Source organism: Aedes albopictus, chromosome 2 (genome assembly GCF_035046485.1).
Source record: "Aedes albopictus strain Foshan chromosome 2, AalbF5, whole genome shotgun sequence".
Taxonomy (NCBI): domain Eukaryota; kingdom Metazoa; phylum Arthropoda; class Insecta; order Diptera; family Culicidae; genus Aedes; species Aedes albopictus.
In genome coordinates, this window is record NC_085137.1 from 45902768 (window position 1) to 45918700 (window position 15933).

Consider the following 15933-nt stretch of genomic DNA (forward strand, 5'->3'; position numbering starts at 1 on the left):
CAGCTGATGCAACTCGTGGTTCATTCGCCTTCTCCAAGTCCCGTCGTTCATCTGCACTTCGCCGTTCGAAAACTCCAAGGGTGCGTTGGTCCTCTGCACGTAAGGTCCATGTTTCGTGCCCATAGAGGACGACCGGTCCAATCAGCGTTTTGTAGATAGTTAACTTTGTGTGATGGCGAACTTCATTCGATCGTAGAGTTCTGCGGAGTCCAAAGTAAGCTAGATCTTCCGCCACAATGCGTGAATTTCTCTGCTGGTGTCGTTGTCGGCGGTCATAAGTGACCCAGGTACACGAGTTCTTCAACCGCCTCGATTTCATCATCGTCGATAGAAAATTAGGGATGGCGGACGCAGTGATTCCACCGTGGAGCCCTTTGCCATCATGTTCTTTGTCTTCGACAAATTAATGACTAATCCGATTCACCTGGTTTCATTCTTTAGTCGGATGTACATTTCCGCCATCGTCTCAAATTTCCGAGCAATAATATCAATATCATCAACAAACCAAGCAGCTAAACGGACTTCGAGAAAATCGTTCCACTAGTGTTTATCCCCGCTCTCCTAATTACACCCTCTAAAGCGGTGGTTCCCAAAGTGGGCGAAATCGCCCCCCAGGGGGCGAAAATCAGGCCGAAGGGGGCGAAAATTTTAAAAAACCAAAATTGGGGGGCGAAAATACTGATAAGGGGGGCGATTTTTCAAATGATTGAGAAATATCAAAAGTGATAAAATAAACTCAACTGAATCATTAAAACTCCCTGACATTTCAAGATTTTTTGTTTCTAGGATTATTGAAAAATGTCTCTTTCGAAATAGCCTAATATTAGAGAATTTTTTATGTTTACGTGAATTTAATGGCAAAATTCCAAGAAAAAAATAATACTGCTATACTAATTTCCGAGAGAATTCCCAGTGATTCTGGAAATCTTCTATGGCGAAATTTAAAATTGATTTTTGTCCAAATTATGAAAGGAACAGGGATTTTTTACTTGATACTAATGTTTTGTTTCTAACTTACATGCGGTTTGTTTTTCAATCAATGATTGAAATTTCAATCATAAACATGAAGTTTAAAATGAATCTAAGAACAGTTTTCGGATGAAATTCGTCACACATTGCATTGTTTGAAAATATTTCAGAGAGGCTTTCTGGAGGAATTCCGAACGTTGCTTATTACTAGGAGCTATTTTGATTTTTTTTTTCCACAAATTCAGCGTTGAATTCCCTCGAAACCGAGTAATGACTGATGCATGTCTTCTTATTTGACTACAAAAAGTTTTCCAATTCATAGGACTTGTCAATTCGCATTATTGACTTTTTGAATTTTCAATTACTGAGCAATGCTGACTACATTTGGAAATACACCAATATACTCCATAGTTGTATTTTTTGCATAAAATATGTTTTTGTAATTGTTTTTCAATTTCTTATTTGAGTACTTGTGGTGAACAAACATCTCGGGTGTTGAAGAACACTGGTAAAACATCTGGTTGAGGATAAAGAGTGGTCGTTAATGTTCACATCCCGATCTGTTCTGCTCAATTTTGTTCAAGAATATGTATAGCACAAACATGATTTCAAAACGTAATGGTTTTACATGCAATAATGCAGTTTTTTTTGCAATAGGTGCATTTACAAAAAAAGCTCAACGAAAATGAGAGCGATTCCAATTTAGATACACTAAATACCAGGTTTGCCACAGTAGTGCTAAATAGTGAGCTTTTAAGGGCTTGCACTGAGTAAATTTTCAGGAAAAAATACATTTCACTTAGGGCTGGGGGCGAAAATGTTTTTTCTCAAGCTTCAAGAGGGCGATACCTCCTAAAAGTTTGGGAAACACTGCTCTAAAGCAATGTTAAACAGCAAGTACGAAAGATTATCACCTTTCCGTAACCCTCTGCGAGATTCGAAGGGACTTGAGAGTGCCCCTGATACTCGAACGGGAATCCGTATTCGTGCGTAGCGTAATCTGCCATAGCTGGTCTCGATCTATACAATACAATATATGCCAATTTAAAATCGATGAAGTGTGGGCACGTTGTATTCGCGGCATTTCTGCGACACCTGGCGGATGGCGAGCATCTGGTCCGTTGGAGCCTGATATTTCCCCACGAACTCTCTTGCAATCGGTGATAGACGGCGGCATTTGAGAGAGTATCTTGTAGGCAGTGCTCAGTAATGTAATCGGGTGATAGTTCCCGCAATCCAACTTGCCGCCCTTTTTTATTCTGTTCTGATGAGCCACTGCGACCAGTATTTTGATCTTTTGTGGCAATACCCGTATCCTTAGTGTTTAGTGCATGTCGTACTACTCCATTGTCATTGAGAGGCAATGGCGCATCGATTTCTGTGCAGATCTTGTTTTGTTACCTCAGAGGTTCGAGAAATCGAATGTGATGAAAAAGTACCGTTTTCGCAGGGATGTCAACCCCAGTGAAAATGCGCCCTTAATCACATTTAAACGATTCTATTTCTGAGAAAAACAAAAAGGTAGAACTGATATTTGTCCATGCATCGGAATTCTGGCTTCATTCATGTCTTACTTCTAGTTTAGTCCCTGGATAACAGTGAAAAAACCCGGGGCTTTGGGCTAGTTGCAAAACGCTGTCAAATTAGAGAATGTGTTCGGTAGCTGGTAACTGTATCACTAGTACTTATTAGTCCTTAGGAGCGATTTCTTCATCCTGGCGGCGAAACTGGAAGCATTTCCTCACTTTTTTGTTTTTGATTTTTTATTAAATAACGAAGCAATATTTTCAAAATCGGTTTTCGTGCACATGTAGAGTATGGATCAAGGTATCTTCTGATTTTTTTTTTGTAGTGGAAAATGTTTTTCGTTTTTGCAGAAACCATTTTTGAACAAAATTTCACAAAAAATGGTTTCTGCAAAAATGGAAAACATTTTCCAGCTCAAAAAAATTCAGAAGATACCTTGATCCATACTCTACATGTGCACGAAAACCGATTTTGAAAATATTGCTTCGTTATTTTATCAAATCAAATCAATCAAAATCAAAAACCAAAAAATGAGAAAATGCTTCCAGTTTCGCCTTAAGCGTTAAGCCAAGTTTAACTGTATGAGTAAGCCTGGCTTACCGGTTAAGCCGAGGTGAAGGAATCGGCCCTTAGTAGGTTATTACGCAATTAGATACGTAAAGCATGTTTGTTTTCCTTACATCAAGTGTAGTCTCGGCGAGGACAAATCGAGTCTTTAACTATCCGTAAGGGAATTTTAGAAACTGTCACTAGTAACAAGGGCTTTGTACCATGAATCCTTATTACCAAAACGCATTACCCTAGCTTAAAAAGTTGTATGTCACCAGGGTTCAGTTTGGTAGATCTTACTCCGTAACGCAATACAAAAGGGATCTACCCACGTTACGGGCTCCGTTAAAGATCGAGCATATTTTAAACCCCCTCAACCATTCATCCCTCAGCACGGGTCGCCTGACACCATGGATTGGGGTTCCCTGTTTGGTGGAGTTTTACCCCCGGAACAGGGTTCCGTAGTGCTATTTTAAGCCGGCAACTACACGGGCAGGACATACGATACTTTCCGTCTCTTCCTCCTTCCATATCTTGGTAATGACCCAGTATAGTGCTTTCACCAGTGCTTCTTTACCGTATTTTAGAAGCTCGCTTGGTAGTTGCTCTGCTCTTGCGGCTTTGTTGTTTTCAACCGGTCAACCTCCTCCTCAATCTCTTGGAGGTTAGGGGCCGGAAATATTTCCTCCTGCGCACATACTGCTAGATCTGATACGACGCAACCTTCGGTATTTGCAACGTTGCCAGTAAGGTGCTCATCGACCACCTCACGCTCACTTGTAGAATTCCATTACAGATCTCCGAGTTGCTGAATTCAGCAATTACGCCTAGTCATCTTAATATCGGTGGAAAACAGCTGAATCCCTACTGTTGCTGGCAGCACTGCTCACTTTGCCACTTGAACCGGTTGACAGTACACACGAACTGTTATATAAGCTTAGGAAAATGTTACCCACAATGTTGACAAAGGAAACTGTGGAGCTGGCAATATGCAGTTTGTAAAGAAGGCTGATCATTCATATAATTTATCGTAAATCTACAGTTGTATTACCAATTAGATTGATTAATCAAGTATTATCACAGTTAATTCCTATACCAAAAGGCGCTTAATCTAATATGAACTTTCTAGAATAATAGTGAGACACAAACAGCAAAACATAGAGGGCAAATCCTGAACTCAAACATGCGTCAAACCGATTTTTTGTAGGTACTTTCTTATAACATCCTTAAAGGATTAACTCATAAATCTCCCTGGTAAATTTTAAGGGATTTTGAGAAATTCTTTGAGAATTTTTTCCCAGGAATTTATACAAGAATTCCGTTATTTGTATTTGTATTTGCATTCTTCAATTCCATCTGACACTATTCTGTCTTAATAAAATACTTACTCTATCCTTCACTTAAAACATACACATAACCTAACCTATTGAATTTCTAAAATAATTAGAGAAATCGTTTAAAATAGTTGGGGTTGACAGATTAAAATCAAACAAGTGAGCAGCACTGTTGAATCGACGCATCATAAACCTTAAAGGATCATGTTGACCATATAGGCTGTTACGCGCACTGAGATGGAAGAAGTTACGCCTTCGGAGCGGTCGTACGGGAGCATACAAATCCAAGTCAGCCAATAGTGATGCGGAGTCAGTATCGTTCTTCAGGAGTTTGGCGATGAACATAGCTTGCGAAACATTGCGTCGAGTTTCCAGTGTGTCGATTCCTAACAACTGGCAGCGATCCCGGTAGGGTGGTAGGTTTGCAGGATCGTTCCAAGGAAGCCTGCTCAAAGCACGACGAATAAACTTCTTTTGCACGCTTTCAATACGGTTAATCCATGACGAGTGATACGGGCTCCACACAGCAGTCGCAAATTCGAGTATTGAGCGAACTAGGGCACAGTACAGTGATCTTAAGCAGAGCGGGTCTTTGAAATCAGGAGTCACTTTCAGAATAAATACCTCAACTTTAGGGATCCTTGCAGAAGCGGGATAATTAATATTCCTTAAGGAATTCCACAAATTGATCCAGGATTATAGTACTGGAATTCTCTAAAAAAAATATTGAAGATTTGTTCCAGCATTTAAACAACATTATAAACTTTTCCATAAATACTATCAAGTGTTGAGTTTATCCTGGTACAACCTCAAGAAGTTCTACAGAATTTCCTGCTGTGTTTTTTTTTCAGAATTTGGTTTTTGTTCAGATATTCCAGTTCAGATTACAAGAGTAAAACATAATACCGGAGAGTTCTTTAAAAAAAATCCTTCAATATTTGGGATTCCTTCAGAAATTCGTACAGGACCCGTTTCAGATATTCCTCCACAGATTTTTTTTGAATTTCTTCCAGAAATTGCACAAAAAAGACTGGAATTTTTGAAAGAATCCCAGAAAGAATCTCTAAACAAATCCCTGAAAAATTGGCCAAAGAAGTCTCTAGAAAACACCTGATGTTAAACATGCATTCCTGAGCAAACAATTCTAGAGCGCTTTCTGAAGCCATCTTTGCAGAAATTCCTGAATGAAGGCCTGAGAGTTTACCTGAAGAAACTTCTTAAGATATCTCCTTGTTTTTTTTTTTTATAAAAAAAAATCATGAGAAACTGCTGAAGGGACTCTGAAAGTTACTTCAACGAAAAATTGCTTCTACAATTTCTGGAGGCTGTCCTGAAGAAATGTGTATAGGAATATCTTGAAAATATCTGAACTAATCGCAGATTATTGGTACTGGTGCAATTCTTGAAAAAATCCATCAATAAATCTCTAAGTTTCTTTACGAGATTTTCTGATGGAATCGTTGGATAAACTTCTGAAAATGCCTCTGAAGGAATTTTTAGAAGAATTTCCTATGCATTCAATTTCTGAATGTTTTTTAAAGGAAAGCAATAGAATAATAGAATAAATAGAGAACCATGTAAAAATTTCTTTAAACATACTATGAAAATGCCAACGAAAAGATTCTAAAGTAATTTCTGCAGTAGTTGCTGAGAAATTCTTCGGAAAAAATCCTGCAGCATCACCGGAGGAAGTTCTAAGAGTAGCCCTGAAGAAAGGTCTGAATCAGTAGATAGTAATCTCTGGGAGAAAACTTGGGGGAACTTGCGGAGTAACACGTAGAAGAACTTCCAGAAGAATTTCTTAAGGATTTTGCATAAGATTTTCTAAAAAAATATCTAACAAAATCTGAAGAAACAATTCAAATAATTATTTCTAAAAAATTACTGGAAGAAATATGAATTTCTGAAAAAAAAAAAAAACGCTAGAGAGTTTCTGAATGAATCTTCGAACATATGTGAATAAATTTCTCTTGAAATTTTATTTTTTGCAGAAATATTTTGGAGAATTTTCTGGGGAAACCCCTAAAGAAATTTCTAGTGGAATTTCATGAAAAAGTTCTAGAAGAATTTCTGGTGAAATACCAAATAAAATCCCGTGAATAAAAATTGTAAAACTTACAAACTGTTCAAATACTCTTTGAAGAAATTCCCATATATCCCTGAAGGAATCTTAGTAAGAATTTTTAAAGGAATTTCTGAAACAAAAAACCCGTGAGAAATTTTTAAAGAAATACTAGAAAAAAATGTATTCTTAAGGGATACCCGGAGAAATCTTTGGAACAACCCTTGCTGAAATCATTTCAGGAATTCCTGCAAAGATTTATAAACAGATGCCTTCTCCCTAAATTTGAGCTCTTTTGACTGAAAATTGAGACTGCACAAGCCTCGATGTTTTTCATTCAATCGATCCTAGCATTTCCCCCAGGGACCCTACAGGGTTGAGTAACCCTTGGTACTCCTAGCCACAACTTTGCCGAAGACCGCATTCAAATCGGATTTCCAGCTTCCCAGCAGGTAACATTGTTGCATATGGCGCCAAAGATAGCAATCAAATAGTTTAACCATTATGAGTAAAGGTTTCGATTTTGGATAAAAATCGGTAACTAATTAATGAGGCATGCTATTTGAATGAGGCCTTCGGCAAATCTGTAGCTGATAAAGTGACCTAAGAGTACTAAAGGTCAACTAACCCTCACTTGGGGAAATGCTACAGCCGATTGAATGAAAAACATCGTTTTCCCATACAAACTTTGAAGGGCTTGTGTAGTCTCAGTTTTGATCCAAATGAGCTTTGAACCATGCCAATATTTTCCAAGAATTCTCAGCGAAAACTTAAGAAAAATTGCTGTTGAACTCCTCCATTTCTCCCTACCAACTCCCCTGTTGCATCTTTCGCGGTAATTTTTCTTCATTTCCGCAGTGCATTCACGAACTTGGTACAATAAAGAAAATAGTTGGCATTATTGCTGTCGTGGGCGGTGAGCGCATTACAACTAAAATGGAAATTATGTGTCTTCCCGTGGTCTTTCGGGAGGAGACGTTCTCCGTTGCTAAATCAGAGCTACACGGAAAATACTGTATCAGACAAGTAAACGTATAGTTTTATAAAACTTATGTTATCAAAAAGAGTAGACACGATTGCCACCACCAAGTGGTAAAGTGTCTTTAATAAATAAAAACAATAATAATCACAAGGAGTTACTGTAACTAAAATCTAAAATTTTGTCTATGCGTATCGTAGGCCTTTAATTATCTTTTTAAATGTTGCTATACAAAGTATGCACACATTTTCCGTGTATGACCAACATACTTTCTAGGACTGAAAAAAACCTTTATGTATAGCTATGAGCTCCGATGCCGTGCTTGTTGGAAATGAAATTCCATTTCCGCTGTAAAGCCCGTACCGAGGTTCGTTTTACTGCTTCAAGTTCGATTTTCTGTTCCACCAACCGACAACCGCCTATCCTCAGTGAAAAAGAAGATAAACTAAAATACAACATCTGCTGAAATTGATAACAAAATGTGTTTCCGAATCTCAGCGCTTTTTTATGCGTTTTTATGCGTTTTGCTTTTCGTTGCATAAAATAATATGTATGACAAAGCAATTTATGCAACATAGAAAATTAGAACTCTATGAAGTGGAACATTACATTGAAAGTATAAAAACTGTAAATGTTCAAATCGTCAGTCTTTCAATATGAAGTCTTTGCTAAAGTCTTACTCTATGATGTAGTACGGAAAACCCCACAGGAAATACAATTCTACTTATGATTCTATTCCACCATCAAAAACCACAAGAAGAAATTCAACTTATCGCACCAGCAGGGGATGGATGCGGCTACGGTGCAGTAGTGTAAGTAGCTCATGGAACCGGCTTTCTACGACTGTGGACAAGATAGATTGTCTGTCTCCTTCCGAGTTTCCTGGCTGTGTGATGCGGGCAAATAAATAGAGCGAAACGAGCTGCTGCAATGCCAATGCCCCCAGGACCCCAAGGAAATGATCTTCATCCGAGGGAATTAACTTTTCACCACCACCGCACCGCCGCGCCGGGACCGGAGCTTGAAAAATGCTGCCAGTGCGATGCAAGCTCCAGCGTTTGCGTCGCATTCGCTTCGAGTGCATACTTACCTAATAAATCTGGTTATGGTGAGTTTTCAAGCTTCAATTACGCTGACGAATATTAGTGGGATTCATCATGAGTCGTCTTTCTGTGCACACAGGTTTCTTTTCTAGCTGTGAGTCTTTGAAAGACGTACCTACAGACGATTATGGTAATGATTGCTGTGGGTGAGATTAGCGCATTTCATCTTAGTTTTGCGCCTTTTGTTATGCATCCGTTGATTTCACGATGCACAGTGTGCTTCTTGAATTAATTTAGTTAAGTTTATTAGTCGATAATTGTAGCTTGCTATATTACATACAAACATTCACTCCTGTTTCACCATGAATATCAATTGGCATTTTTCGAAGGTAGCCCGTGACGTTTACATAAAATATTCGAAAAAGAGCAGTTTTCTGTGACTTTCTTGTAGAACTGGTCTAGCCGCACAAGTCGTTCATATACCATATTCTCAGATTCAGCTTTTAAAATGAGCTGTAGGTGTTTGTGGTGCTTGAACTTAGATATGACGAAATGACATTTTCAGCACTGCCAAGGATTCCTTCAAACATTTTTCCAGGGTTTCATTTTAAGCATTTCTCCAGGGATTCTTAAGATCTATTAGTGAATTTAATAGAAAATTTTTCATGGATTTCCGCATGCTTTACTCCATTGACTCCTAAAAACAATTCTCCAACAGCGATTTCTTTTAAAAAAAAACCTAAGCTCCTCTTCCGAAATTTCTCATGGCATTCTTTTGAGAAATCTGTAATGGATTTATTTTTGGAGATTTCTCCAAGTATTCCTTGAAAAAACCTTCCTTAGATTTCTTCCACAGATTTCTTTAAAAAAAATCCTCCAGTGTTTCTTCAGAAACCCATTAAAGGATTCCTTCAGAAATTCTTCCAGAGTTTTCTTAACAAGATTTATTAAGGATTTTTTTTGGAATTTCCTACAATGTTTTATTTGGAAATTTATCCAGAGAGTAAGAAAATCGTACACTGCCACTGTCCCCACTGGGATACTGGGATCGACCGGAAATCAAACCCGTCACCTTCAGTATGGCCATGCTGAATACTCACGCCTTTACTGTGACTATTGGGGCCCACAGTTCTATGCACGTCCCTTTTAAAAAGTCTTTGGATTTCTTTCGAATAAACTTAAAGCACTCCTTCAGAAATATTTCTTAAAACTGTTTTACAAAATCTGGATCGATGGATACATTCCGAAATTGCTTGCCGAAAATCTTTCAAAGATTAGACTAGACTAGACTAGACTAGACTAGACTAGACTAGACTAGACTAGACTAGACTAGACTAGACTAGACTAGACTAGACTAGACTAGACTAGACTAGACTAGACTAGACTAGACTAGACTAGACTAGACTAGACTAGACTAGACTAGACTAGACTAGACTAGACTAGACTAGACTAGACTAGACTAGACTAGACTAGACTAGACTAGACTAGACTAGACTAGACTAGACTAGACTAGACTAGACTAGACTAGACTAGACTAGACTAGACTAGACTAGACTAGACTAGACTAGACTAGACTAGACTAGACTAGACTAGACTAGACTAGACTAGACTAGACTAGACTAGACTAGACTAGACTAGACTAGACTAGACTAGACTAGACTAGACTAGACTAGACTAGACTAGACTAGACTAGACTAGACTAGACTAGACTAGACTAGACTAGACTAGACTAGACTAGACTAGACTAGACTAGACTAGACTAGACTAGACTAGACTAGACTAGACTAGACTAGACTAGACTAGACTAGACTAGACTAGACTAGACTAGACTAGACTAGACTAGACTAGACTAGACTAGACTAGACTAGACTAGACTAGACTAGACTAGACTAGACTAGACTAGACTAGACTAGACTAGACTAGACTAGACTAGACTAGACTAGACTAGACTAGACTAGACTAGACTAGACTAGACTAGACTAGACTAGACTAGACTAGACTAGACTAGACTAGACTAGACTAGACTAGACTAGACTAGACTAGACTAGACTAGACTAGACTAGACTAGACTAGACTAGACTAGACTAGACTAGACTAGACTAGACTAGACTAGACTAGACTAGACTAGACTAGACTAGACTAGACTAGACTAGACTAGACTAGACTAGACTAGACTAGACTAGACTAGACTAGACTAGACTAGACTAGACTATTAGACTAGGATTAGACGGGAGTTCTCCGAGAATTCCCAAGGATTTCACTAGGAGTACCCTGAAAACTCCTCCAGGTATTTTTTCCAAGAGTTCCTTCAGAATTTTCCACAGACTCCTCCAGGAATTTTCCCAGGAACAACTCCAAGAATTTCTCCAGGGATTCCTCCAGCGATTCCTCTAGGAATTTGTCCTGGGGTTCATTCAGAAATACCCCTGGAAATTCCTTTATGAATCCCTCCATGGATTCCTCCATGGACTGATCCAGGAATTCATTCAGGTATTTCTTCAGGAATTAATCCAGGATTTTCTCCAACAACTAATCCAGGGATTTCTTCAGGAATCAAGGGATTCTTCCAGAAATTCCTCACAGGGTTCCTCCAGAGTTCCATTCAAGAATTTTTCCAGGGAGTTCTTCCGAGTCATTTCTCCGGAAATTTCTCCAAGACTTCCTCTAAGAATACCTTCAGGACTTTCTCCAGGAACAAGTGCTAATTCATCTAGGAATTCATCACAGGGTTCCTCCAGAAATTCTTCCAGGGGTTCCTCCAGGAATTCCTCAACAAATTTATTCCGGAATTCCTCTAGCAATTCTTACAGGGGTTCTTCCTGAAATTTCTCACAGGGATTTATCCTGAAATTCTTCCGGGATTTCCATAAGTCATTCCTCAAGGATTTCCTCCAGGGATTCCTTCTAAAATTCCAACAGGATATATTCCAGAAATTTCTCCAACAAATACTCCAAGATTTTTTTCAGGAATTATTCCAGGACTGCCTCCAGGTATTTCTGCAAAAAATCCTCCAGGAATTACTCTATGAATTTCACCCTCTAGGAATTGTTCCGGTAAATACTCCAGGAATTCCTATGAAAAATATTCTAAGAATTCCTCCAGGAATTCCTCTAAGAATTATTCCAGGAAATTCTCCAGGATAACTTCATTTATTTTCACAGGAAAAACTCCAGGGAATCCTTCAGAAATTCCTTCAAAAATATAAATTAAAAAATAACTTCGAAAGGTCCTCTATGGATGCCTGTAGGAAACCCTTCAGAAATCCATCAAAAAAATCCCCCAAGAAATTCTATAAAAAAATTCTTCACCAATTATTACATGCATTCTACTAGAAAGTACTCCAGAAATTCCTCAAGAAATTCTTGAAGAAATTAATGGATGTATTCTTGTAGGAATTCTTAGAGGAATTCCTGAAAGAATCCTTCAAGGAATTTTTGGCAGACGTTAGAGGGACCCCTGGTGAAATTCTTGAGGAAATTCCTGTATGAACTTTTGGAGTAATTCCTGGAGGGATTCTTGGAAAAATTTTACGCAGATGTCTTGGAGGAATTCTTGGAGATTTTTTTTTTGATATTCTTGGTGGAATTCCTGAAGGAATTATTGGGGGAATTCTTGAAGATATTATAAAAGGAATTTCTGGAGGGCTTTCTGAAGGAATTTCCGGTGTAATTTTTATAGGACTTTCTGGGTGATTTACTGGTGGATTTCAAAGAAAAATTTATTAAAGAAATCCTGAAGGAGTTCCTGGACTCATTTCGGGAGGCATTGTTGGCGTAACTGTTTAAGAAATTTTTGAAGGAATTTCTGAGGAAATCCCTGAAGGAATTCACGGACGAGTGCTTAGAATAATCCCAAGAGTAGTTTTTTTGAGGAATTTCTTAAGGTTTCCTGAAGGATCCTGAAGGTATTCATAGAGGAATTTCTAGAAGAATTATTAAAAGCATTTCTTCAAAAATCCCTGAGAGAATTTCTGGAAGAATTCTTCGAGAAATTCTAGAAGAAGTTCCTGGAGGATTTTCTGAAGTAATTTCAGTATGAATTTCTTGAAAAATTTCTTCAGGAATTCCTGGAGATATTTCTGGAGAAATGCTTAAAAGCAAAAGCTATCTTGGATGGATATCTAGAGTTATTTTTGGAAGATTTCCTGGGGATTTCTGAGAAATTCCTAAAAAAATCCATAGGAAATTCCTGGAAGAATTCTTGGAGGAATTCTTGGAGAAAATTTTCGAGGAATTTTTGAAGAAATTCCAGTCTTGTAGGAATTCTTGACAGAATTCTTGGAGGAATTATTGGCAGACATTCTCGGATGAAACTCCTGAAAAATGTTTTGAAGGAACTACACCGATAAAGTAAATAGAGTGGACCTTGAAGATTTTAATTTCATAATAGTTTGGATCACCTATAGATCACCAAGAGAATGTTGCTAAGTTATTAGAATTGCACTCTGAGGCTCTAAGAGCAGCGTAGATTATATTCCGCGAGCATCCGCTACTACAAAAATATCCTAAGATTTTCAGAGATTGCGACCCATACTTCAAAATATATTTGGGGTCCATTTATATGCCATTGGACACCCAACTAGCAACACATAGAGATACTCGTAATATTATGACGTGCAATAGACACAATCGTGAAAGAATCATGCCGATAGAGTTAAGAGAAACAATAGTAGAGCCTAGACCTTGAGGTTCTAATTCCAGAAAAGTTTGGAAAGTCTGGAATAACCCATGAATGTACCAAACCGAAAACATTATGCTTGTGCACTGAGCCTCCATCAGCAGTATAGACTACATTCCACGAATATTTTTTTACAATTGTAAGTAGATATTGTATTGGAGGCCATTCGTGTTTACGGAATGTCCTACTTCCATAATATAGGGTGTCCCAGAAAGTATGGGCACAACTTTGTATAGCGAAAATACAACCATTTGCTTAACAACGGCAATTTTTATATTTTTGCATTTTTATTCAAAGTATTTTCATTGATACCTGTAAAGAATTTATACATTACAAAGGGTTTTTGTATGCAGAATGTTTAAAATAAAAAAAACAACTTTTAAAACTTCTGCACATACTACTTTTTTACGATTTTGCCAAGTACCCAAACTATTTTTGGATAAGACATGCCCACAGACATTCGAGTTTTAAAACATGTTTTAGCGAGAATAAAAATAATGTATACTACACTTTATAAAGTGTTAGTATCGGGTCAGCCAATCGGGAGCGTCTTAGAGACTCCCCGACTCAACTGCCTCAGGGTCGGCACGCTCACCTACGTTTATCGTGGGACAGGGAATTCTCGCACTCGATTTAGGTAGCTACACAAGCACTTCGTTAAAACAAGGCCTATATTTCTGGTTTCTGGACACTGTTCGCACTTTATTGCTTCTTCTCCTTTTTCTCCTCTACACTCCTCCCCACTTTCTTATATTCTATCTAACCTTTTTCCTAATGTTCGGGGCCCCTTTCCTCCGCAGCAACCTCCTTTCTCCTCACCGCCGGTCGCCGGCGTTCCTTCCTTCGGCACACGTGGTACCGCAGGTTCTTCAGGCCACGTCTGGCCGCGTCTCTTGCCTCGGGGTGGCTTTGGAGTACAGCTGCAGCTGAATGGACCCACCTACACGTCCTAGGCTGCCGATGTTTGGACGGATCGGCCTTCGGCCAACAACGCTGCCGGAATCTACCCGGTTGAAGCACCAGGACGTGGTAGGGCGAAGGGGAAACCTTTGCAGGCTTCACACTAAAACTGCGGGGTCCTGGTGAAAAAGATGGACAAATGTCGATGTAAAGAACAGGTCGACATCGGATGGTTTAACTTCGTTACCTGATGTCCTTTTTCCGCACTTTTCACCTCTCCACAACTCTTCACAACTTAAAACTCTGAGCGTTTCAACTCACACACTTCATTTTGGGTTTAAAACTTTCCGTCTGGCTTGAACAACGTCTACCGGGTAAGTGAAAGACTATGGCTCTTTGACAAGGCTTCAAGGTCCATGACCTCGGCCCTCGGTCATTGCCTTTTCGAGATGTACCCTTCGTAATGGCCCCATTACGCCACCCCTCATGGCCGCCATAACTGCATCGTCTTCGACCTCTGGTGGTGGGTTGTTGAAGCTCGGTGGGAGGTATGCTGCATTTAAGGTGAATTGCCTACTACTGTGCTAGCTGTTTATAAAGTGGGGACTACTGGGGGGCTTATCTATATCTAACATGAAATCTACCTGCCATTAATTTTTCGTACATACAAAACACAAAATCTCTTCAACACTTCCAAATAACAAACCAAACACTTACAAAAGCTAGAATATCTATTTAACTTATAGAAAAATTAAATTGTAATTTTCTGCATGCTGTGATATATATTCAGAAGCTTGTTTTCAACTATAAGAAAAACGGGTTTTCATAAAAATCGATTTTGGTGATTAAATTCGCTTTTCATGTTCAAAAATATATGTTTTCAATTCAAACTAAGGGTTGTATAATAGATACGCATGTAGAATTACACGGATATATTTTTTGAAATTTTTATCGAGCTTAATTTCATGCGTAGAAAACAATTTGTTAAGCGATGTTATTGAAAAATATAGCAATTTGTGCAGAAGCTTCAAAAGGTCTTTTAGGGAATGCTCCACCGCATCCAAACGAAGTTTAAAATGCAAATTTTAATGATTGGCATTTGATTAATTATTAAGGCAACATATGTATGAAAATAAAGTTTGTTCATGCATCCATTCCTAAATGGCAGAGCTGCAAAGTTGTGCCCATACTTTCTGGGACACCCTATATTGAGTTGCTCGTAGGATGACGAGGTCTAATGAACATGACTTAACCCGGGAGCGGTCGCGTCGTGTACTGAGTACACGCACCATGAAAAATGCACGCATATGGTACACAGCAGCGTGAGCGCAGTGTTGCTGCAGGTAATCAAAGACGCGACTGCTCGAGGGTTAATTTCTTGGGCAGAGTGAACACAAATGATAGTAGATGTTGTAGATCATATGAAAATGAATTCCAGTGTAGTTTGGATGACCAAGAGGTGAAACTGCACCGCGCTCGCGCTGTATACGACGAGTGAGGTTATTCGGTAATGTTGTGCTGTTACAACGGCACGCATCCTGAACAATTAGGGGTGGTGGGAGAAAAATTAACAGGGCTAAGTTTCATGATTTTTTTTTGTTTTTCAACATGTTTCAAGGACAAAGTATTTGGAGTACATAGCTCCAATTTTCTCGAGCACAAATCTTGAGAACCGTCAAACATTTAGTTAAATTTTCAGTCAGATCCGTTTCCGTGACGGTTCTTTAGATTTGTGCTCGAGAAAATTTAAGCTGTGTACTCAAAATACCTTGTCTATAGACATCTATATGCATTGATGAATGACCTCAATACCAGGTTGCGAGACACTCAAGAGCTACACTATCAATATAGGCATATCATCCCCTTGTAGATTATACATCTCATAGAATATA